This window comes from Stenella coeruleoalba (genome assembly GCF_951394435.1).
Source record: "Stenella coeruleoalba genome assembly, chromosome: 1".
Classification (NCBI taxonomy): domain Eukaryota; kingdom Metazoa; phylum Chordata; class Mammalia; order Artiodactyla; family Delphinidae; genus Stenella; species Stenella coeruleoalba.
In genome coordinates this window covers 10408901-10434620 of record NC_137169.1, presented here as the reverse complement: position 1 = coordinate 10434620, position 25720 = coordinate 10408901, and the positions used below count along the sequence as shown (strand labels likewise).

At 41.2% G+C, this 25720-nt stretch overlaps 1 protein-coding gene and 1 pseudogene across 3 annotated transcripts in view; one reads left to right on the top strand and one right to left on the bottom strand.

The window, feature by feature from the left end:
* KAZN (kazrin, periplakin interacting protein) overlaps positions 1-25720 on the bottom strand; it is a 1123195-nt gene that overhangs the window by 979495 nt on the left and 117980 nt on the right. The window lies entirely within an intron of this gene.
* On the top strand, positions 12054-13455 carry LOC307187483 (mevalonate kinase-like; annotated as a pseudogene). The gene has a single exon. The product of its transcript is annotated as a mevalonate kinase-like (transcript).

The following is a 25720-nucleotide window of genomic DNA, read 5'->3' as shown; positions in this document are numbered from 1 at the left end:
GGAGTTCCCAGAAGAGAACTAGCGCCACTGTCCCAGGTGTAAACAATTAGCCATCACCTTTTCTCAGCCAAACCCCAAGAACAACGAGAGTAAGAAACAGGGCTTCCCTGGTGGCCCAGTGGTTGAGAGTCCGCTTGCCGATGCAGGGGACGCGGGTTCGTGCCCCGGTCCGGGAGGAAACCGCATGCCGCGGAGCGGCTGGGCCCAGGGGCCATGGCCGCTGAGCCTGCGCGTCTGGAGCCTGTGCTCTGCGGCGGAAGGGGCCACAGTGGTGAGAGGCCCGCGTACCGCAAAAAAAAAAAAAAAAAAGAAACAGCTGACCTCTCAGAAAGTACAGGGGGAAAGAATATTTGCTCCACATTAAACACAACAAAATTCATCTCCCTCAGATGCCCAGTTGTATCCTGCTACTAGCAGGATCAAATAGTCCATTCCAAAATAAAATGTGGTACCACTATGGTTTTCCACCTTTCCAGGTACATGCTGTCAAGAGGCTGAAGAAACTCCTGTTCTGTGACATCATGAAAACACAATTTCCTGCCATGGTTTGCTGGAGCCGGCTCTTACCAGAATGTAATTATTACGTCCAAGAATTCTGTGAGCCCATAGTTAAACATAATGATATAAACTTGCAGTTTAAGAAACTACATCAAAACAAAGGTAATACATACCCAAAGTGTATTACTTCCCATTTTACTACATGCTACTGTTATCTTTGTTCTCGAGGTTATCTACCAATACATTTATTTTATCCGTGTGGTAAAAATGCAATTTCCTGGGCTTCCCTGGTGGCGCAGTGGTTGAGAGTCCGCCTGCCGGTGCAGGGGACACGGGTTCGTGCCCCGGTCTGGGAAGATCCCACATGCCACGGAGCGGCTAGGCCGCTGAGCCATGGCCGCTGAGCCTGCGCGTGCAGAGCCTGTGCTCCACAGTGGGAGAGGCCACAACAGTGAGAGGCCCACGTACCACAAAAAAAAAAAAAAAAAGCGATTTCCTGACCCCATGTTCAGCAACATCACACTGGTAGCATAAAATCCATCACAGTGAGAGTATTTACAGCATGGAAATTGGCAAATGTTACCATTCAGGCCCTCCTCCTTCCCTTCCCCCACCACTTCTCCCACCAAGAGCTGGTAACATTTACCAGCACACCAGTGATTTCATAGGATGCGTTAAATAAGCACGTTAACTAGTCTTCCCTGTTCTTGCTTCTTTACTCCCTCCCCTCTCCCATATACCATGAACACATGTATAGACACAAACCACATCTACCTGAGTCTCCCTTGTTCACTGGCACAACTTTACTCTGGAACACACTCTACTCTTCCCCCTTTCTTCATGAATAAACTCCAGGAGGTACAATTCAAACCCTATGTTGCTGAGCTTCCAGTAGTAACTGTACTTCAGTTTTCCCATCTGTAAAATGGGAGGGTTAGATAGGAAAATCTCAAAGGTACTATAAAGAATTGGAAACCCTTCGTTTTAATATACTACCCCCCAAAACACTTCATAGCATCAAAGTAGTTAAAATCTTCTTTTACTGAGAATAAGGAAGATGCCAACTTTGCCCTCACTGCCCAACTCTACCACGCCTATGGAATCTTAGGTGAGCTACCCAACCATTCTCTGCCTCAGTTTCCACCCTGGTGAATTCATCACTGTCATTGCCATTACACTGTCCTCAGCACAGTCCACTGACTCACCTCAATTTTGAAGTTAACAGTATTACTCATTTTAAAGACTTTAAAATGAAAGGATCAGAAAAGCAGCAAAAATATACACGAAATGCTAATTAAATGGGTGGTAATTATTTCTGAAATGTGATTTACCTTAAATGCAATAAAATCAACATTAAACAGATTAACAGAAATTGTAAATAACCATTTAGCAGAATGGGCGTTAACTCTTTGAAAGAACCTGCTACCCTAAAAGGGCACATACAAGCAAAACTGTACATTCACTCAAGCTGAAAAATACACATATGGACCTACGGTTCAAAGGCTGAAGCAAGCAGGTACCTCTGAGCCATCCCCTGGATTAAGGTAACTCCACTTCTGAAGAAAGTTCCATGCGTAGAGGTACTATATGCTTATTGTCCAAACCATGACACTGGGGAGGGAAATAACACGCTCACACTGGAATAAGTATAAACCAGCACAGTCCCAGGCAAACCTGAAGGTAAGTCCTAGCACCTCTAAGCTATCCTCCAGTGCTCTGGTCTGAAACCAAAACTTATTCTAAGCCATGAGCCTGGAACAAAGCACTAGTAATTCAAACAAGAAAATTCACTACCTGAAGAAAGGAAATGCCCCCAATGAGGCAACCCAACGAGAAAAGGCATGAATTGTGTCTACTTGTGATGCTGTTAACATACTCTGATATAAGCCATAGACCTAGGGCAGAGAATGTATAGCTGACCTATAGAAAGATAAATCAAATTATATTTTACTCTTATTCAGAGAAGAATCCAAGTTTGTGTTGTGTGAAACATATATAATTTGGAGGCCTTTGAAGGAAAAATAATTTAAAATTACAAATTCAAATGAGATTAACAGTAAATATTTGTTTAGAACGAAAAAAGAAATCATAATTACAAACATTCTCAAAAGCTGGCAAATAACACAAAGGTCACAAAGTCATAAAAATCTGAAAAATGACATGATAATACTGTTATCAACTAACTTCCTAACATACCTCCATAATCATTTCACCCTATAGAGTGTGACTACGTTCTCTTTGACTAACTCCACATTTGATAGTAGTCTTATACTATTTTCATAATGAGAACACAAAAATAACACAATCTGTCCTACAAAAGAGCTGCTCCAAAAAATGTTGGTAGATTCAAGATGGCTGTGAATTTTTGTCACTCCTCCCATTGGGTGGACTCTATTTTCCCTCCCCTTGAATCAGGACGCAGCAAAAATTTACACTGTTTCTCAATCCAGGCCTAAAGAAAACTGGCAGTTCCTGCTTCCTTCCTCCAGGGACTTCCCACTTGGAACCCAGGGACTTCCCACTTGGAACCCAGGGACTTCCCACTTGGAACCCAGGCGGCATACTGTGAGGAAGGTCAGGTAGCCGGTTGGAGAGGTCCACATGGGGAGAACCAAGGCTGAGCTCCCATCTGATGGCCAGCCCCAATATCAGATAAATGAGACTACTCTGGACCTTCCAGCCATCTCAATAACCCAGCCAACATCTCATGAAGCAGTATAACCATCCGATCAAACCACGGAACTGTGAGGAATAATAATTGTTTTAAGTCACCAAGTCTCTGAATGGTTTATTATTTAGCAATAATAGTTTTCTTTCCAAAATTTTATTATGAAAATATTCAAACATAAGAGTTGAAAGGACTGTAAACACTCATATACCCTCCTCTTTGATTCCAGAATTAACATTTTACTATACTTGCTTTATCACATATCTATCTGTTTGTCCATCCATCTCCCTATTTTTTACACACTTCAAAGTTGCAGACATCAGTACACTTTACTCCCAACACTTCAGTATGCATGTCATTAACTTGAGTTAAGGGCTTGCTTTTTTCTTTTGAGGTAAAATGTACGTAAAATGAAATACACAAATCTTAAGTTTACCATCCTGAGTTTTGACAAATGCACACATCTGTGAAACCCAAACCCCTAACAAGATATAGAACATTACCAACACTCAGAAAGTTCCCTCCAGTCCCTTCTCATCAATCCCTGCCCCCACTTCTCCAGAGCTGTGCCCCCACAACTCTTTGAACTTTTTTTCTACCACAGATGAGCTTCACCAGTCCAGAGCGCAATAAACAGCAAATCATACAGTACGTTTTCCTTTGCATCTGGCTTTTTTTCACTCAGAATGTTTATGAGATTTATTCACATTGTTGTCTGCATCGGGGATGTGTTTCCTCTTAGTACTGAGAAGCATTCCTTTGTATAAATACACCACAATTCGTTTATCCATTCTCTTGTTGATGGACACCTGAGCTGTTTCCAATTTGTGGCTGTTATGAAAAAAGCTTCCATAAACATTCTTACTCAAGTCTTTTTGTAGACACATGTTTTCATTTTACTTGAGTGGATACCTAAGAGTGGAATTTCTGGGTCAAAGAGTACATGCATGCTTAGTTTTATAAGAAACTTCCAAGGCCTTCATCTGAAGTGAACTTTGTTTTTTATTAATGATAGTTTAGAAAAGTTCCTTTCAGCTTCACATCTCATTATTGGCAATGTCATATCTGTAATGCCCTCTCTGTAGTTTCTCATTTGAGTGGTTTTTCTTACCAGGGAAAAGCCTCAGATGGTTCCAGTCATTTGATCTGGCTAGGCATGCCCTGCTTAGGGCTGGCCCAGCTCTGCCAGGTCCTCTCCAAGGATGGTGGCCAAAGTGGTCATGAAGTCTAGGTCAGCCATACGGGCCTCTAAGCAGGCAGTGTTGCCTTCTAATCCTTCTCCTTGGAATCAAAGATGAGTCTAGGTGCTTGATGAGTTCACCAGCGGTCTATGGTTACTGGGTGACTTAAACTTTTATTTCTTTACTAGTATCTCCCCCTGGAGCCCCTGTCTTCCCAACTACAACGTAAGCTTCCCTGAGAAGAGAATCTTGCTTCTCCTATTCACTGCTTCATCCTAACCACTTAAAATAGTGCCCAGAATAGAGTAGGAACTGAATAAACAAAGAAATGGATGAATGAATGAATGGCTGGTCTCATTTCTACTTTGTAACCCAACCCCGAAGAAGTGCTTCTATATTGATCTACAGCTATGTACACTGATGCCTGAAGCCTCTGCAGAGCAGTTAGCATACCTGGTCTAGGTGATATGTCTTTCTCTGATTCCACCTGAGGAATGAGAGCCCCTCTATGTCAGGTACTTCATCTAGTTTAGCAGTATGACCCCACAATACCCAGAAATGTGCTTTGCACATAGTAGGTACTCAAGAAATATCAACTTGATCTCTGCTTACCACATATACTAAGGGCTCTTCACCTGGGGACCCCCAAATTGCAGGAGTAGCCTTAATTCCTGATGTTGTCTGCAAAATGTTTTCATAAGTATACTTTTTAGGGTGGGGAGTTTAACACATTCTCAAAGGGGCTGGTGACCCAAAACATGCTAAGAATCACTGCAGTAGATTTTGACAAAAGCTACTTCTGCTTTCTTTTATGAATAAAGGACTTCTGGCAGAGCCTGGCTACATGCTTACCAAGCCCATTTCCTTGCCATTTTAGCCACACAGCTGGACTGCATTTCCCAGCCTTCCTTGAAATTAGAGACCATATGACTGAGTTCTAGCCAATGGAATGTAGGGAGAAGTGAGGTCCCAACTTCCTGACTTGAGCCCTGAAACCTCCTGGGTGATGCTCCATGTGCCTTCTCTTCTTTCACTGTCTGCACATCCAGGGGATCCAGGGAGGTCCTAGAAAGGATTTCCTTGGAGTGAGCAGAGCCATAAGAGGAAAGAAGCCCAGGCCCTGCATGACCACTGAGAAAGCTGCCTGTTGAACACCTATTTGGACTCTTGATTTAAGCAAGAAATAAAATCTTCATGTGTTAAAGAACCATGACTTTGGAGCTGTATGTGACAGCAGCTAGCATTACTCACCCTAATACAGCATCAAAAGGCATTTTTATCTCTAGTATTTCCTGCTGAAATATGAATAATTTGGCAGTCTGGTCTTTCTCCCCCCATACAAGAAACAACAATGTCCTTTCTTGCCAAATGCTTATGACTGTGACATTGCACTCTGGACTACATTGATACAAAAGTCAATGTAATTCTGCCTGCTGAGGGCCCAAGCACCCTTCTGTTGAGAGAAATCCCTCGGGAGATAGGAAGCAGGGGCACACCTAAGGCTGTGGAAGAACACTTCCTTTCTTCTATAGGTCAGTGGGCGATAGTCCTCTCCTGGCTTCCTAGCAGTTGTGGCATGGGTATGTGACCTAAGCTTGGTCAACTGACTGCTCTCAGGGTTGAGGAAAAAACCAAAGGGACATTAATCACAGGGCTGTAGCAGATTCACAAGTCCCATGACACGGCAGCATGAGTCTGCATGGGGAGAAACCCAGTGTCCCAGCAGTGCTGTCCAGATGTGAGGGCCCCAGTGGCCCACACTTTCTTCCTCTGTGGTGTACTGGTTCTACCTTCCTCCTTGGCTCGTTTTCCTCAGCTTGGATCTCCAGCCTTATGCAAACCAGTCGATAGCCTTCCAACACATTCCTTTTCTGCTTAACCGCAGTTGATTTCTATTGTTCGTAACCAAGAACCTTGACTGCTGTACACCCCCAACTGAGTCACTGAATCCTCCAGTCAACCAAAAACGGGAGGAGATGAATGCAATTCAATACAAGCAACATATCCTTGAGACAGTTTCTCCTCCTCTCTGATACAACTTCCTACTGACCGACACCATTTTGCAAAATATTTTTTCTTATTTTAAAAGCAGCATTTGTTCATGGCAGCACATTAGAACATGTGACTATGACAATGAAAATTTTAATTACTCCTAATCTCATCAAACCAGAAATAACCTATTATATTTCTTACAAGCTTTCTTCCTAACACAAATTTATAAAAGAAAAAAAAATACAATTATAGTACCTTTTACAGTTTTATAATTTTATATCATGATAAATTTTCCATATCATTGTTTCATTCAACAAATATTTATTGTATGGCAAGGATGTGGAGAAACTGGGAACACTCATACATTGCTGCTGGGAATGTAAAATGGTCTGGCCACTTTGGAAAACAGTTTGGTATTTCCTAAAAGTTGAAACAGAGTTACCGTATAACCTAAGAATTCCACTCCTAAAAATATATTCCAAGAGAAATAAAAACACATGTCCATACAAAAACTTGTACATGAATGTTCATAGCAGCATCATTCATATTAGCCAAAAAGCAGAAACAATGCGATATTATTTGGCAATAAAAAGGAATGAAATACTGATTTATGGTACCACACAGATGAACCTTGAACGCATTATGCTAACTGAAAGAAGCTAGTCACAAAGGATCACATGTTGAATCATCCCACTTATATTAAATGTCCAGGATAGGCAAATCTATAGAGACAAAAAGCAGATCAGTTGTCTAGAACTTGGCAGTTAAAGGGAAATGGGGAGTAACTCTTATTAATGGATATAGGGTTTCATTCTGGAGTGAGGAAAATGTTCTAAAAGTGATTACTGACTATAACTATGAATATGCTAAAAACTGTTGTATTCTTTAAACGGGTAAATTGTATGGTGTATGAATTAGATCTCAATGAGACTTTTACCAAAAAAAGTTTATTGTAGGCTTATTATATGCCATGCGTTGTGGTGGTCATTGTGCATAAAAATAAGACAGATTCTATCCCTTCCTAGTATTTCCTCATATATATATATATATATATATATATATATATATATATATATTTTTTTTTTTTTTTTTTTTTTTTGCAGTACGCGGGCCTCTCACTGTTGTGGCCTCTCCCGTTGCGGAGCACAGGCTCCAGATGCGCAGGCTCAGCGGCCATGGCTCACGGGCCCAGTCGCTCCGTGGCATGTGGGATCTTCCCGGACTGGGGCACGAACCCGTGTCCCCTGCATCGGCAGGCAGACTCCCAACCACTGCGCCACCAGGGAAGCCCTCCTCTTATATTTTCACCACAAGTATGTAACAAACTCTCAATAGTTGAAAGGTTAGACTGCTTCCACACTGGAATGAACGTCCTTGCAAAATTATATTTCTCCACCTCTCTCATTCCTTTCTTAGAAGACATTTCAAGAAGTGGAATTATTTAGGTAAATGATGAAGTTATGAATGCTCAAGCTGCTCTGACATGCTTCCATCCTTGACATGTGAGAGAAATACTGCCATTTCTGTTGATGAGCCCAATGAAGAACAGCCCGTTGCCCATTTTCCTGAGGCTTACTGGTCTACCTGATATATATAGCAGGCAGCCCAGGACAAGTCATTTCTACCGTCACTCCCAAAATTTACCGAGGTTGGACCAAGCTTGAGTTGATAAGTATAAGAGCTTCCCTCTCCTTGCCACCCCCATCTTCTGCCCCCGTGTCTTAGATCCACACTCCCCTTGACGTTTTGAAAAGGAAAGAAAGGGTCCAAAAATGAAAATGTGTTGCTTTTGAAATAAAAAATGAAAAGGCATGAGTTTTGTAAGGGCTGAGAGAAAAGATAAATGAGTGTGCCAAGGTGTCAAGAGAAGAAAAGAAGGCACCCGTGAGATGGGCAATCCAAAACAGCCTGCCCTTAGCGGAAGCACATGCACAGCCACCTAAGCAGAGCCCAAGGCTCTCTCCCTTAACAGGAGTCAGCCCTGGTTCACTGGAGTCCCTCTAGGCTTTGGGTCTTTGCACAGTAACAACTGAGGTCAATCAGTTATTAACGCTTCCTCTAATTATTCTCCAAGACATGGGAATTCACATTAAAGTGGTAACCTAGCAAAGCTGGGTGACAGCTCTCTGCCTCTGTGTGTGACAACAGCCAAGCTGCTTTCATTCTCAAGGTCATTCTTCTGATTTGTAAAATGAGAATGTCCTACCAACAATGTTTAAGACAGGGATATTTGGGTCAGCAATAATGATGACACAGTCACAAATGCAACGTGTCACAGCATCTCCCAGTGTCTGTAAAAGCCTCCAGAGTTACTGTATCCTTTCACGTGGGCCCACTCTGGACCATAGGGCTAGCAGTGGAGACTCTTAGCTGCCCTGACTCCCTCCTCCTCCGTACATGGGAGGTGAGCATTCTCATGTGCTATAAACAAGACCTCTTGCTTTGTCACAGGTTCAAGTTCACTCTGTCTTTCAACAGATTCCCTCTCCTCACTGTTCTGCTTAGTACAACTTTGCATTTGACAGAGCTCCGTAATTGCAGGAATCTGTAGAATGTTTACTCTGGCTGATTTAAATAGGGCAGCAAATCGTCTGACATTCCCCCCCTTAAGAGATGGAGAGCTGTGTCCCTGCCCTTGAATCTGGGCAGGTTTCTGACTGCTGACACCAATAGAGTATAGCTAACGTGACACTATGGGACTTTTAAGGCCAGGGCCCTCTTTCTCAACCTTTTTTATTCATTATTTTCCCCCTAGAAAGCCTGTTTAGACATTTTATCCTACTTGCATTTCCAACTCCATAATATTTTAATTCCACAAATATAGTTCTTGTACTGTATGTATATCTGTGTTTTTTTACACAAAAAATAATGTTTTTCACACCTTTTCATGAATCAACTTTCGACCCCAGAAAGCAATATCACCTCTGTTGAAAATGCTTGGACTAGGCCATAAAAGGCCAGGTAGCTTCCCATGGATTCTCTCGGAACTCTACTCTTGGAGCTTTTAGGTGCTATGTATTAAGTGTATATATAGTATATATATGTATATATAAAGACTACCCAGCAGCTGCCATGCTAGACAGACCATCTGGAAATACAACAAATACAGAAAGATGCCCCATAAGCTCAGCTATTCCAATCATCAGTCATGGGAGTCTTCCCAGCCCAGGCTCCAGACATGTGAGTAAAGAATCCTTCAAGAGGACCCCAGCTCCAGCTGCTGTCTGACTGTAATCACATTAGAGATACCAAGCCAGATTTGCCCAGATGAGCCAATCCCCAGAACCAGAGAGATAATAACACATAATTTGATCACTATGCTCTCACATGGTTTATTACCCAACAGATAGCCAGAACACTTACAATGTACCAAAAGCTATCCTAAGAATTCCACACTTATTCATTCATTTTATCCTCACAATGTCCTATGAAGTAAGTATATACATTTCACAGATGGATTCAATTCTGGCAACTCATCCGAGAAGAACCGTAGGACTGCACTTTGCTTGGGAGCTACTGCTCCATGGCTTCTTCTAGCTGTAACGTTTCTTGGTTCTTCTACCCATCATAATACCTGTTTATACATTCTTTTATTCAACAAGCATTTATTAGTCATCACAAGCTAGGTACCATGCTAAGCATTAGGGATAACAAAATTAGCTAAAAGTCATAGCTCCTATACTCATGGAGACTGCAATCTAACAGAGAGATAAAAATGTTATCAATTCAGTTTGATAAAAATTATGATAAGTGTAAGGCCAGAATGCTATGGATACAAGTGGAGACCCAAACCAGAAGAGGGGCAGGGGGAGGACAGGGAAGCCTTTCTTGGAAAGAGTGGCCTTTGGAAAGAGTTTTAAGAGAGAAGAGACACATGAAGGGTCTGAGATGGTAGTATAGGAAAACCCTGAGCTCACCTCCTCCAATGGACACACTGAATCTACACCTACATGTAGAACAATTCCTCCAGAAGAAAACCTGAAGACTGACTGAATAGCTACTGCCTGTAGAAGGACCACATAGAAATGTGTAGGAAAGACAGAGAATGGTATCCACAGGAACCCCACTTCTGACTCAGTGACCGACAGTAAGGAGCGATATTGCTGAGGAGCTAAACTCAGACTCACCCACACTGGGACACTGAGAAAACAGCAGTTTAAAGGGCACCTAGACTAGAGGGGAAATAAATCCATTTACTAACCTTAGAGCTTCTGCCAAATGGGCAAGGAGCCTTCTCCAGGATTGGAGGTACCAGTGAGCACCATTGTTTGAGTCCCTCCAGGACTTCCCTTGGCCCACACCCACTCCAGCTCCAGTCTTCTGCCAAAGTGGCCTCAGGCACGGTGCCCCTAAGGGACTTCCCCTGGCACAGGCCCATTTCGGCCCCAGCCATACTGTCAAAGCCACCAGTTACAAGCAGTCTATACAGGGGACACTTCCTTACAAGGCCACTCCTTCAAGACCAGGAGAGTAGCTTTTTTGACTAATTTATAGAAACATAAAATGAAGGTCAAACAAAATGAGAGGGCAGAGAAATATGCACTCTACATAGGAGCATCTAGATATAAAAAGTAAATATTATCAGAAATAAAGGGAGAAATTGATAACACAATAATAGTAGGGGACTTTAATACTCCACTTACATCAATGGATAGATTATCCAGACAGAAAATCAATAAGCAAACACTGACCTTAAACAACACATTATATTAGATGGACTCCCTCTCTCCCTCCCTCCCTCCCTCCCTCTCTCTCTCTCTCTCTCTCTCTCTCTCCCTCTCTCTCTCTCTCTCTCTCTCTCTCTCTCTCTCTCTACATATATATATATATATAACATTCCATTTAAAAGCTGCAGAATACATGTTCTTTTCAAATGCACATGGAACATTCTCCAGAATAGACCACATGATGCTAGGCCACAAAACAAGTCACCATAAATTTAAGAAGACTGAAATCTTCTCAAGCACCTCTTCCTACCACAATAGTATGAAGAAAAAAAAAAAGAAAATGATAGGCCAATGTCCCTGATGAATATAGACGCAAAAGTTCTCATCAAAATATTTGCAAACCAAATTCAACAATACATTAAAAGGATCATACGTCATGATCAAGTGGGATTCATTCAAGGGATGCAAGAATGTTTTGACATCCATAAATAAATCAATGTGATACACCACATTAACAAAACAAAGGATAACAATCATATGACCACCCCAACAGATGCAGAAAAGGGATTTGACAAATTTCAACATCCATTTATGATTTAAAAAAACTCTCAACAAGCAGGTATATAGAGAACAGAACTGAACCTAATAAAGGCCATATATGACAAACCCACAACTAATATAATAGTCAATGCTGAAAAGCTGAAAGATTTTCCTCTAAGATCAGGAACAAGAAGACAAGGACGCCCACTCTCACCACTTTTATTAAACCTAGTATTGGAAGTCCTAGCCACAGCAATTAGGTATGAAAAAGAAATAAAAGGCATACAAATTGGAAAGGAAGAAGTAAAACTGTCACTATTTGCAGATGATGTGATACTACATATAGAAAACCCCAAAGGTTTCACAAAAAACAATGAACTATCAGAAAGAGAAAGTAAGAAAACAACCCCAGTCTTACCCCCCACCACCCGCGAGCTTGGGGATGGAGTCCTGGAGCAACTCGGGCTCGGGAGCAGAGGGCCTGTGGCGACAGGACTCCCAGGAGCCATGTTGTCAGAAGTCCGCTAGTGTCTGCTCCAGGGAAAGTCATCCTTCATGGAGAGCATGCCGTGGTCCATGGCAAGGTAGCACCGGCTGTGGCCTTGAACTTGAGAACATTCCTCTGGCTTCAGTCCCACAGCAATGGGAAAGTGGGCCTCAACTTACCCAACATTGGCATCAAGTGGGCCTGGGATGTGGCCAAGCTTCAGATGCTGGACACCAGCTTTCTGAAGCAAGGTGACGTCACAGCACTCACCCCGGAGCAAGTGGAGAAGCTGAAGGAGATGGCGGGCTTCCCCAAGGACTGTGCCGACCACGAGCACCTGGCTGTGCTGTCCTTCCTTTACTCATACCTGTCCATCTGCCAGAGTCAGAGAGCCCTGCCCAGCCTGGATGTCACCGTGTGGTCTCAGCTGCCCACCGGGGCCAGCCTCGGCTCCAGTGCCACCTACTCCGTGTGTTTGGCGGCTGCCCTCCTGACAGCGAGCAAGGAGATCCCAAACCCGCTGAAGGATGGCGAGGCCACCAGCAGGTGGACTGAGGAGAACTTGGAACTAATTAACAAGTGGTCCTTCCAGTGGGGGAGGGTGATTCATGGGAACCCCTCCGGAGTGGACAACGCTGTCAGCACCTGGGGAGGAGTGCTCCGATACCAGCAAGGGAAGATTTCATCCTTAAAGAGGCCGCCAACTCTGAAGATCCTGCTGATCAACACCAGAGTCCCTCAGAGCACCAAGGCCCTGGTGGCCGGCATCAGGAGCAGGCTGAAGTTCCCAGAGATCATGGCTCCCTTCCTGACCTCCATAGACGCCATTTCCCTGGAATGGTAGCGGGTGCTGGGGGAGATGGCAGTGGCCCCAGCCCCAGAGCACTACCTCATGCTGGAGGAGCTCACTGACATGAACCAGCACCATCTGAATGCCCTCGGTGTGGGCCATGCCTCGCTGGACCGGCTGTGCCAGGTGACCATGGCCCATAGACTGCACAGCAAGCTCACTGGCACAGGTGGCAGGGGCTGTGGCATCACGCTTCTCAGGCCATATCTGGAGCATCCAGAGGTGGAGGTCATGAAGCAGGTGCTGACCAGCTGTGGGTTTGACTGCTGGGAAAACAGCATCGGTGCCCCTGGTGTCTCCATCCACATGGCCGCCTCCCTAGATGCCCCTGTCCGGCAAGCCCTGGATGGCCTCTGAGATGAAACCACCCCACCACGAAGCCCCTTCTCAGATTATTCTGGGCGCTGGAGTTGGCCTGAAACCATAAAACTCCTTGAAGAAAACAAGTAACCTTGTAAAACAGGGTTTTGTTTTGACAGCAGTCTTAGCAATACTTTTTTGGATATGTCTCCTCAGGAAAGGGCAACAAAAGCAAAATAAACAAGGGGGACTACATTAAACTAGAAAGCTTTTTCACAGTGGGAAAAAAACACCAACCAAATGAAAAGGCAACATACCAAATGGGAAAAGATACAAACTATATCTGCAAACTATATATCCACTAAGGGATTGATATCCAAAATATATAAAGAACTCATACAACTCAATAGCAAAAAACCCCAAACAATCCAATTAAAAAGTGGGCAGAAGAGCTGAATAGGCATTTTCCCAAAGAAGACATACAGAGGTCCAAAAGTTATGTAAAAAGTTGCTCAACATCACTAATCATCAGGGAAATACAAGTCAAAGCCACAGTGAGATATCACCTCATACCTGTTAGAATGGCTATTATCAAAAAGACAAGAAGCAACAAGTGTTGGTGAGGATGTGGAGAAAAGGGAACCCTCGTGGCTAGTTGGTGGGAATGTAAATTGGTGCAGCCAATATGGAAAATATTATAGAGATTCTTCAAGAAATTAAAACTAGAACTACAATATAATCCAGCAATTTCACTTCTGGGTATTTATCCAACGAAAACAAAAACACTAATTCAAAAAGGTATTTGTACCCCTATGATCATTGCAGCACTATTTTCAATAACCAAGATATGGAAGCAACCTACATGTCCATCAATAGATGAACAGATAAAGAAGATATGGTGTATATATGCAATGGAATACTATACAGCCATAAAAAGAATGAAATCTTCTCATTTACACTAACATGGATGGTCCTGGAGTGTATTACGCTAAGCAAAATAAGTCAGACAGAGAAAAATAAATACCACTGGATTTCATTTATATGTGGAATCTAAAAAAGAAAACAAAACAGAAACAGTCTCACAGATACAGAGAACAAATTGGTGGTTGCTGGGGTGGGGGGGGAGGGAACAGATGAAATAGGCAAAGGGGACTAAGAGATACAAATTTCTAGCTATAAAATAATGTACACATAGAAAATATAAATAATATTGTAACAACTTTATATGGTGACGGACTTCATAATATATAAAAATACCAAATTACTACTTATACCTGAAACTAATATAATTTGTATGCTAATTATAACTCAATAATTCAATAAATAAATGGGAAAAACAAGACTTAGCCAAGAAAAAAGACAGGGGCTGATATTCCAACAGAATTACAGTTGTGCAAAGTCAGGAGACAGTCAAGCATATTCAAGAAATTGTCAGTGATTTTCAGGAATTTGGGCATGAGTGAAGGGAGAAGACGGTTCAAGGTGAGCAACTCATCTGGTTTGCCTGAGACTTTCAGAATTTTAAAACTGAAAGCCTCACATCCTGTGAAGTCCCTCAGTCCTAAGAAACCAGGACAGTTGCTTTCCCCAGGCAGGCCAGAAGGGAGCACCAAATGGTATTAGTGAAGTAGAAATTCCTGAGTAGAGGCTACACAGTCGTGAACCATGTAAGCCATTCTTGGGCAGTTTTGACTTTATCCCCAGGACAAATACGGAGTCAATGAAGGATCTTAGGCAGGGCTAGAGATTTGATTATTTAACAGCAAACTGAGGTTGAGCCAGAGCTGAAATGAGAACTAACTCCATGTGCTTGGGGCACAATAGTCTCTTCACTTCTCTACCAGTGTTCAGAGAAGCTTTTCAACATCATGAGATGGTTGCAGACATGGAACTAGACGCCTACTTGCATTTCCAGCTGACACAGAGCCCAGAACACTGGGGAAGAAACAATGAATCTCATCTACAACTCCCTCTCTACTACATACTGACACACTCCTATATTTTAAAAAAAGGAAGAGAAGAGAACTCAGCAAAGACCATCCTTGACCCAATGTCCCCTCCAGCCACTATCCTATTTATCTACTCTCTTTTATGGAAAAACTGCTCTGAGAGTTGTTCATTCCTGTTCTCTCCAAATCCTCACCTTCCATTCTCTTTTGAATGTATGAGAATCAGACTTTTACCCTGAAACTAACCTGTTACATTAAAAATGTTCATCCCAAGGTCACCACAAGTTCCATATTGTCAAACCCAATGGTTAACAATCCACATTTCACTCAACTCTCAACATCACTTAATACAGTTGAGGACTTCCTCCTTTTACAATTTTCTCCATAAAGTTTTATGGTTTTCCATATAGATGTCTTATAATATCTTTGGTTATATTTATTCCTAGGTGTTGAATAGTTTATGCTACTTTAAAGGCACACTTTAAAGGAATTTTAAATTTTTATCTTATATTTGTTTCCACACTTTAAAGGAATTTTAAATTTTTATCTTATATTTGTTTCCAGTGTGTAAAAATAAAATAAAATTGTATATATTTAATTGTATCCAGCAAGCCAGCTAAATTCACTTATTAATTCTAATAGAGTACCTGTGGATTCTTTTGGATTATCCACTTATACAATTATGTCTGCAAATTATAACCATTTTATTTATTTTTCTTACCCTACTTCATTGGCTAAAACTATCAGTAGAACATTTAATAGAAGTGGTGATAGTAGATATATTTGTTTTATTCCTGCCCTCAAAGGGAACACTTTCACTATCTCCTCATTAAGTCAGATTCTTGCTATTGGTTTCAATAGATGTTCACTATCATATTAGAAACTTGCCTTCTAGTCCAAGTTTGATGAGAGCTTTATTATGATTGAATGTTGAATCTTATAAAATGTCTTTTCTCCATCTATTTAAAGTATCATATAGTTTTTAATAATGTAATAAATTCATTGATTGACTTTAAAATGCTAAACCAACTTTTCATTTATGAGATAAACTTTACTTGGTCAGGATGTATTACCCTTTTTATATAGCACTAGATTCAGTCTGCTAATATTTTAAGTTTTTCTTTTTTTCTTGATTACCCTTGCTGGGAGATTACCAATTATATTAATCTTTTTAAATAATCAATTTTGGGCTCTATAAATGTTTCTATTGTACATTTGCTTTCTATTTTACTGATTCAATTCTTTATTTTTATTATTTCCCTTCTCCAGTGTTTCTTGAGCTTAATATGCTGTTCTTTTTAGAGCTTCTTGAGATGAAAACTTGAGTTTTCAACTTTTCTTCTTTTTCTAACATAAGCATTCTGTGTTGTAAATTTCCTTCAAGCATTGTTTTAGTTGTATTTTAACAGCTTGAGTGTCATGATTTCATTATCATTCAGTTAAAAATATTTTAATTTTCATTATAATGTTTTCTCTGATTCATGGGTTATTTTGTAGTATATTGCTTAACTCCTAAACATTTGGGAATTTCTAGTTACCTTTTCATCACTGATTTCTTACTTAATTCCACTGTGGCCAGAGAATGTATTTTGTATAATTTCAATCCAGTGATATTTACTGATATTTGTCTTATGGACAATTATTTGTCCTATTTTGTAAAGGTTCTGTGTGTTCTTGAATGTATTTTCTGCAGTCGTTAGCTGCAGTATTCTACATGTGTCAATTAGGTCAACTTTATTCATTGTGTTTTTCAAATATTTTATTTTTTTTAAATTTTTTGTCCACTTATTCTATTGATTAAGAGAAGTATCTTAAAATCTCCAGCTGTGATTGTATATTTATCTATTTCCCATTTTAATTATATCTATTTGGGATTTACATATTTCGAGGCTACCTTAGTAGGTGCATACAAATTTAGATTCGTTATACATTCTTGTTGAAAGGACCCTTTCATCACTGTAAAATTTTCTCTTCATGTCTAGTAAATTTTTTTGTCTTAAAGTCTACTTTGTCTGGTATTTTTATAACTACACCAAATTTCTCTTGGTTAGGATTCTCATGGTATAACTTTTTCCGCCCTCTTACTTTTACCTTTTCATTGTCTTTATATTTAAGGTATATTTCTTATAAGCAGTATACAGTTATTGTCTTTAAATCTAGACTGGCAATATTTGCTTTTAATTGAGCATTTGCTCCCTTTACACTTAGTGTAATTCTTGATATACTGGGATTAAAACTACTTTTTCACTATTTGTTTTACATTTGCTTCCTGTTTATTGTTCAATTGTGCTTTCTTGCCTTCTTTCAAATATTCAAATTGCCTTCTTTCAAATATTTCAAATATTCAATACTTTTTTATTATTTCACTTTCCTCCTTCCATCAAATTCTCACTTATATATTATTTTATTATTTTAGTGGTTACCCTAGAGATTGCAATATGCATGCTTGGCTTATTAAAATCTACCTAAATTAGGACATTACCATTTTTTGGACAATGCCAGAACCTTCTACACTTTAACTCCATTTGCCCACCTCTTACCTTTTGTAACTGCTTTAGTTTATTTTTTTTTCTGTGTACATTTTAAGCCCTATAAGGCATTACTACTACTGTTTAAGTTGACAGATTTCAATTAGATTTACCAGATACAGACCCTTTCCAATCCTTCCTGAATAACCATGCTTCCATCTAGAAGCACTTTCCTTTTGCCTTAAATATTCCTTTTAGTGCAGTTTAGTTTTTTGTTTTCTAAACATTTCTTTATTTTAATTTTTGAAGAATTTTTTGCTGGATATAGGATTGTAGGTTAGAATTTATTTCTTTCATTAATTTAAAGAGCTTTCATTGCCACTTGATTTCTATCATTTTTGCTGAGGAACTGGCTATTGGCCTTATTGTTGCTTCTTTGAAGGTAATGTATCTTTTTTCTCTTGATGCCCTTAAGATGTCTTTTGTATTTGGCTGCCAACGTGCTTTCTTATGATGTGCCTAGACTGGTTTTCTTTGTATTTATCCTGAGGTTTGTAGAGTTTCTTGAATTTGGGGATTGATGCTTTTTATGAGTAAAAAATGTTTTCAGTCATTATTTCTTCAAATATTGCTTCTGCTCCATATGTTCTCACCTCTATTTCTGGGACTGTATTTACACATATGTTTGACCTTTAAATCATGTCCCACATGTCTTTTAAATTAAACTTTAACATTTGTCCATCCTTTTTTTCTCTCTGCACTTCAATCTGGATATTTTCTATCCACCTATCCTCCAGTTTACTAATCCTCTTTTCTACTGTGTCTAATCTACTGTTGAACCTACCTATTGAATTTTTAATTTCAATTATTTTATCTCTAGGGTACAGTATTTCTGTGTAGTTTTTTTAAATAGATTCAACTTCTTTGATAAAGTTCTTTTCTTCTATTTTCTAGAACAAATGAACCATAGTCATTTTGAAGTCTGTGTCTAAAAACTCCAGTATTTGGATCACCCATAGGTCTGTCTTTCTTGTTACTTCTAGTCGTTTGGTCCTATTTCCTATCATATGCAGGAATTTATTAAAATGCCAGACATTGGGAATATAAAAACTATAGATGCTCTATTTAACTGCTAAAACTCCTGCTTAGCACTTTAGTCACCTAGCAGCTGTTTTGTATTTGTTTGTTTTCTGAGTCTTGCCCCCACATATGTATAATTTAAGAATGTTCCAATTGTGTCAGTGTGAAATTGCACATAGACTTTTGGGCTCATTTTTCTGTAATTTCCTCCTTTCTAGGACATTAAGCCCCTCAAGTCCTAACTGTCTTGGCATCAACAAATTCTAACCCTTGACTCCTCAAGCTATCAAGACTTCTGTAAGCTCCAGGTCATCTCTTTCTGCTCAGCCTTTATTCCCCTTCACTGTGAATCAGCAAGTGCCTGAGGGAAGACAGCAGAGAGGAATGTGGGGCTCACACGAATGAAAATATTCTTCTTGCCAGCATTTGGCCTCTCAAGTTCTGGTTACCTTGGTCACTCTCTGATATCTTTGGAGAGCTTTTTTTCTATTTTTCATGTATTTTGTATGGTTTTATTATTGTTTTCAGAGGGAGGGGAGGGTTAGTCTATCCAAGCCCCAACAGAATCAGAAGTTCTATATCACTTCTTTTAAAACCTCAGAGCAATTCTGTGCAATAGGTATAAATCCCCATTTTATAGGTGAGGAACTAGGGCACTGGAGATTTAAATTATTTCACAAGAAAAATCATCAAAATAGAAGAGCTGAGTTTTATTTTAAGTTCCATGTTCTTTCCAATCTACCACTGATACCTCACCACCAACTCTCTTTGGATAACATCTGGAACAAAAGAACTCAGCTGAAAAACAAGGATAAAGAATGATTTCTCTGTCACTTAGCTCTCCTCCCACACAGGCAGGCTCTTTCTACCTCCGCTCTGATCCTCACCAACAACAGAGAGCAGACCTGTATTTCTGAAGTGAGAAACTGTTGCATAATTCATAAGACAAGGAGGGCTCCTAGCTCAATTCAACCTTGGATGAATTGTCTCCATGGCCCTACTGAAATGAAGAAAACTATTTTCCTTATGCAGTAAATGTGGTTCAAAGAGAGGATTCATTAAGTAAGATGCTATTTAAACGTATACATTTTCCTGACTAGTACCACACTTTTAACGGAAGGTGATGCTTAATAGACTAGAGATGCTTTAATCTCTCTTCATACTGACTTCCTAAATTTACAAAACACACAACATTTCTACTAACATTTTAAGGAAGATAGGTGAATGCTTCCATACACACTTCATTTTAAGTGTCTGCCCTTAAAAAGATATCTGTTATTGACTGTAATAGTGTGAGTCACAACAAAGGCATTTATATTCATGTAGATATAATCTACACTTCCACAGGTGTCCAAGTGTAATGTACAAGTGCCTAATGAACCCATAAAATAAAATGTTGCCAACAAGAGCTGTTTGCCTTTCCTATAAAGAAAATGAAACTCCATCAGGCTGGCAGGCATGAACTTCAGCATCCTAGATATTTTTAATATGATGGCTTTCTAACTACAATTTCTGCAGAGAATAATATATAGGAAAATAATGTTTCTCCTTTGTGATTACATTACCATATGGAGTAATTTTTCTTGACTGGGAGGTCATTTTATCTGATGAGTTCTTGAACGGTGAAATGGAAGCTTGGTTCTATGACAGCAAAGGACAGACTGACTTATTAAAACTGTTAATTATGGAATTTTACTAGTCCATGTCACGTCTGCCCCCTTGGAAGATCAAAAGCATGAATGCATTTGGAAAGTCCATCAGGAAACATTAAGGATAAAAATTAGACAGAATCGTCGTTGTTACAAATGGGAAAATCATCTGGAAACTGAGATTCTAGAGGTAGACTCTAAGAAGTCTCGCAAAGACACAATTTGAAGAGCAGAGCAGATGGGGTGTGTGTATTAATGTGGGAACCAGTCTCACAAGATCAACAGCCAAAGTTTTAGAAAAATCACCCAGACATCTGGATTCAGGGCAGGCTGCAGTGGATTGAACAACATTAATTGTCTTGGACATCTAAAACCCAGAGGAAAAGTGGCCCAAATCTAGGAGAGACTTCCCAAGGGTTCTGAGCAAGTTTTAAGTTTTCATCAAAACACCTTTCAAAAGCTGGACTTATTGTGCATGTGCTCATATTTATCCCTTCAGTTCATTCATTCATTCAGCAAGACTGACTGACCTCTCCTGTGCTAGGACCACAAAAATACTATGACATTATTGGTCCTCCCAAGGAGCTCATGGTTGGATGTGGGGACAGATGAATCGATGCCAATTTCCTGACGGTGCAGTAAGTCCTATAAAAAGGGAATGTGTGATTGCTTCGTTCATTCATTCACCAATATTTAATGAGTAACCCCTATGTGCCAAGCTCTGTACTCAGCACTGGGGACACGAAAGGGTGTTTGGGTAGCTATAATTTTAGTAGGGAAAATTGATAAACAAATAAATTCATAAACAAAGTCGATATTGTGGTTCAAGCTTCAAGGAAGCACAGTGAAATTTTCAAATGCAACTCTTTCCTGAAGCCTTTGGTTCTGAGCCCAGAAGAACGATTGGACCCTCTGAAGCATCACCCCTAAGCCCAATGTCATCTCAAGCTCCTTTCCGACTCCAAAGATGCTCTTAAAACAAAGAGACCTTTTTCATGTGCTTGGTCTGAGCTGTGATGAAGTAACCTTGGGTTCTGAACAGTGATCTCGAGGGGCCACACAATCAAAAGTCACCCCCGCCCCCCATCTGCCTTCTGAGTCATGGCAGGAAGTAGTGACCTTGATCAAAATGCACTTGGAGGCAGGGCAGGGCAACTGACTCAGCCACCAGCCTGAAACGTGCTGTGATCCATCTTCCTATTATAGCTCCCCACTGGAAAATCTGTAAGGAGAGAATTCCTGTCCGTTTTTCTTATCACTGTACACCCAAAACGAACAGAGTACCTAGAACACAGAAGGTGATCAATACATATGTGTTAAATGAATGACCAGATTTGACAGAAACATAATTACGGTAAGAAAATTGCTATAAAGATTAAAAAAATCAGGTGATGGCAAATAGCAATGTGGATAGTGGGGATGTAAAAGAGTTAATGCAAAAAAACAAAAAAATATATAAAAATAAAAGAAAGAGTTAATGCAGCAGGTTGAGACGGCAACCCTTAGAAAGGAGGGTTTGCAAGGTTGACCCTTGGCTGGTATATTAGTTTCCTAGGTCTGCCATAACCAATTACCGCAAACTGGGAGGCTTAAAACAACAGCAATCTATTCACTCACAGTTCTGGAAGCCAGAAGTCCCAAATCGAGCAGGGCTGCACTCCCTCTGCGAACGCTATGGGAGAATCTGTCCCTGGGCTCGTAAGCTTCTGGTGGCTCCAGGCATTCCTTGCCTTATAGCCGCATCCTTCCAATCTCTGCTTCCATGCCCAACTACCTCCTCTTCTTCTGTCAAATCTTCTCTGTGTGTCTCTTATAAAGACACTTGTCATTGGATTTAGGGCCCACCCAGATCATCCAGGATGATAGTTTCATCTCAAGATCTTTAATTTAATTGCACCTGCAAAGACCCTTTTTCCAAATAAGGTCATATTCACAGGTTCTAGGAATCAGATGTGGACAGATCTGTAAAGAGGACCTCACTCAACCCACTATAGCTGCTATCTGCAACAGTTCCCTGTGCTGCTATAAAGCTTTCCCTAAATGGTAAGAGCAGCTCCCTGTGCCTAGGCTATTTGTACAAAAAAAATATGGTTTATTCTGAATACGTGCCTTCCTTCTGGGAGCCTGGAATTTTGATACGTGCGAGGCAGAGAATACCTACATAACCATCCCCCAATAAAACCCTGGGCAGAGAATACCTACATAACCATCCCCCAATAAAACCCTGAGTCTCTGATGGGCTTCCCTGCTAGAAAACATTTCACACATGTCACAATTCAGTGCCGGGGGAGTTAAACACACCCTGTGTGACTCCGCCAGGAGGGACTCTTGGAAGCGTGTGCCTGGTTTCCAACAGACGCCACCCCATGCGCCTTTTGCCTGTGCTGATTTTGCCTTGGATCATTTAACTGTAAAAAGTCACAGGCATGAAACCTCCTAGTGAATCATCAAACCTGTGGGTGGTCTTGGGGACACCTGACACAGGAGCCTACTTAGGGCCCCCAGGGAAGGCTTCCCTGAGGATGTGCTATTTGAGCTGAGACCTAGGATGAAGATCACACAGCTCCTGAGTGTCGGGGCCAGGACAGAAGCTGTTTTCGTACCTGCAAGACGGGGGTGTATCAGTCAAAGCCTGCAGGAAACCCATGGCACACTCCAGCTGGGTTATTGGGGAAAGTTTTAAAAAGGGATTATACACAAAGGCATGATCGGGATTTAAGGAAACCAACCAAGGAAAATACAGTACCCTTGGGCTAGCAACAGTGGGAAAGTGAACCACCCATAGGCCTGAAAGGCTAGTGGGAGGGAGTGGTTATCAGCACCCAGAGAAGGTAGCTACATGGAGGGACTGACCAGAGTCAGAATCCATGGTAAGCTAGTAAGAAGGGAGCCAGGTAAACAAATACTCTGACCTCACTCTCCTCTGATCCTCTGATCTTCTTTCCGTGTCTCTGTTGGCCAAACCCAACTGCAAGCCTGAGATTAGGGACACCAGTTGATAAGGTCCACAGGGTTGAGCCTCCTAGGCCATAAGGCAGGTTGGAAAAGGGTGGACAGTGAATCTGGGGGCGGGGCAAAGGGAAAGTACCCCAGCACAGTGGCAATACTAGTCCCTACCACCACGAGGTTATCATGATAATTAAGCAAGATGGTACATGTAAAGGGAGAACTCAGCACATTGTCTGGTATGATGGAAATGCCTAATCACTATTTTATTGATGATGATGATGATGATGATGATGATGAAGGTGAAGAAGAGGAAGAGAAAAAGGAGGAGGAAGAGGAGGAAGAGAAAGAAAAAAATATCCCTTTGAGAAAGGAGCTCCTTGACAACAAGAATTTCCTTATTACTGTCCTATCTGACATTGGTAGATACTAAGGAAATACATTAAATTAATGAATCAAGGGTTCTTACACTCAGATTCTAAACCCTGATTCAACACATAGGGACTTGACCTTAGAGACACAGAACAAGAGAACCTTAATTCTACAGGTGATAACTAGAGCCCAGAGAAGGAAAATGACTTTCCCAAAGACACACAGTAAGTCAATGAAAGAGATGAGAGCAGTATCCAGATGTTCTGATTCCAGTCCAGTTTCTTCAGATAAAACCAGGCTGCTTCTGGTGATGGCATCAGAGAACCCCACAAGGTATCTGACTTTGAGGATGAGAGAGGATGGTCCTCTCCTATCTTCAGGACAGTCTATCAGAGTAAAAGTCTCAGGATTTGCCTTCTGTGCACTCTAGCTGATTAATCTTACTGTTTATGCAAGAATCACGGGCCCCACAGTGGATCAGGGGACCTCCCGATGGTGTGGATTGTACATGCCTGCCCTCTATCTGCACTCAACCTTGACTGTTGGTCTAACAGCGGTTGACAGCTGAACTCCTTTTAATTAAACAAAAGTACTTGGGAGCATCCCCACATCTCTGTACATTTCAAAAGTAGGGTGGTGTTTTGCACAGGGATGTAAATTTTTAATTTATTGGAGGCTTCGTCAGTGGTTGCTGTCTTTTACTTCCCAATTGGTACTGTTTACTAGAATATTCTATTTCCCCTTTGCACATGCCTCATCCACTGTGACTTAACCCCAGACAATTCTCTGTGATGCCATATCCTTGGAAGCCATGCTCTGAAATTCTTCCCAGATAAGTCAAAATGAAATTCACAAGATATTCAAGTGGATGTGCGTTCCCTGAATCAGGGAAACAGGACGTGTCTTGGTCTGGCAACCAAGGTATGTGAAAATGACCGGGAGGGTCATTCAAGCCCATGTTGAGAATGCATTCATGTGTAGCCATGAAATGTGGTAGACGGATTGTATTAGTGACCCCAATTATTGGACCCGATGAATCCATGCCCTCTGAGCTATACCTGTGGTCACCCCTCATACACACATAGTCTGATTCTAATTCAGCGTTCAGCCCTATGACCTGCTGTGGCTTAAGCGGTGTTAGCAGATGAAGAAAGCAGAGACTTGAAAACCACGTGCATGCTTCCGCTTGCTCTCTGTCACAGTTAAGTTTGCTCACTATTACATCTCTGTTGGGCTGTGAGGACATGCCCAGTTGGCCTGGTGGAGGGATGTGAGAGTCAGTGGAGGACACCTGAGTTGTCGTTCCAGCCGAGCCATCCTAGATCAGACACCAGCCAGCCAGCTCCCAGACATGCGGGTAGTCTAACAGAGGGCAGAAGAACCTCCCCACTGAGTCCGCCTAAGTTGACCACCCAGAGTGAGCTGAGCAAACACTTATTGTTTCAAGGCAGTTTGGGGCTGGTTTGTGGCAATAGATAACTGATACACAGAATACATCCGTCTTCACTTTTACCCAAATCTATAATGAGATTTGAGTCAACATTGCCATCTCCAGTTCTCATTACAGTCATCACAACCAGAAAATCGGGATGCCGGAAGTTCTTTTCTTCATGACTGAGTATTGTGATTGGCTTAGACAGAAGCCACAACCCCGTAAGGGAGCCAGGATGGCCTATTTTAGATAAAAAATTAGAAGAAGCAGGCGTGGAGGCCATGCCAATAAGTCAGAGTAGAAGAACCTGGCAAAGTGCCACATCTTTTGTCTCTCAAAGAAACTCATTGTTAAGAATGGGCGTTGGTTCTGGAACAAGAGACATCTTGACATTTTGGTCAAGGAAAATGGAACTCCCTTGAGAGAGAGTCATCTTAAGAGGTCATGTCACCCATCCCCCTGCCTCTGAGCAGATCCACACCTCATTCACTGCAGACAGTTAGTAACAGGTGCTCACGGTGGCCCAGAACCCACCTGCTTCATTATCAGTGAGTAAACTCTTGGCGGTCAGACGCTCTGGACTTAAGCCCCTGCTATACCACATCCAAGTTGCATGAGCACAGGTGTGCAACTTCACTCCT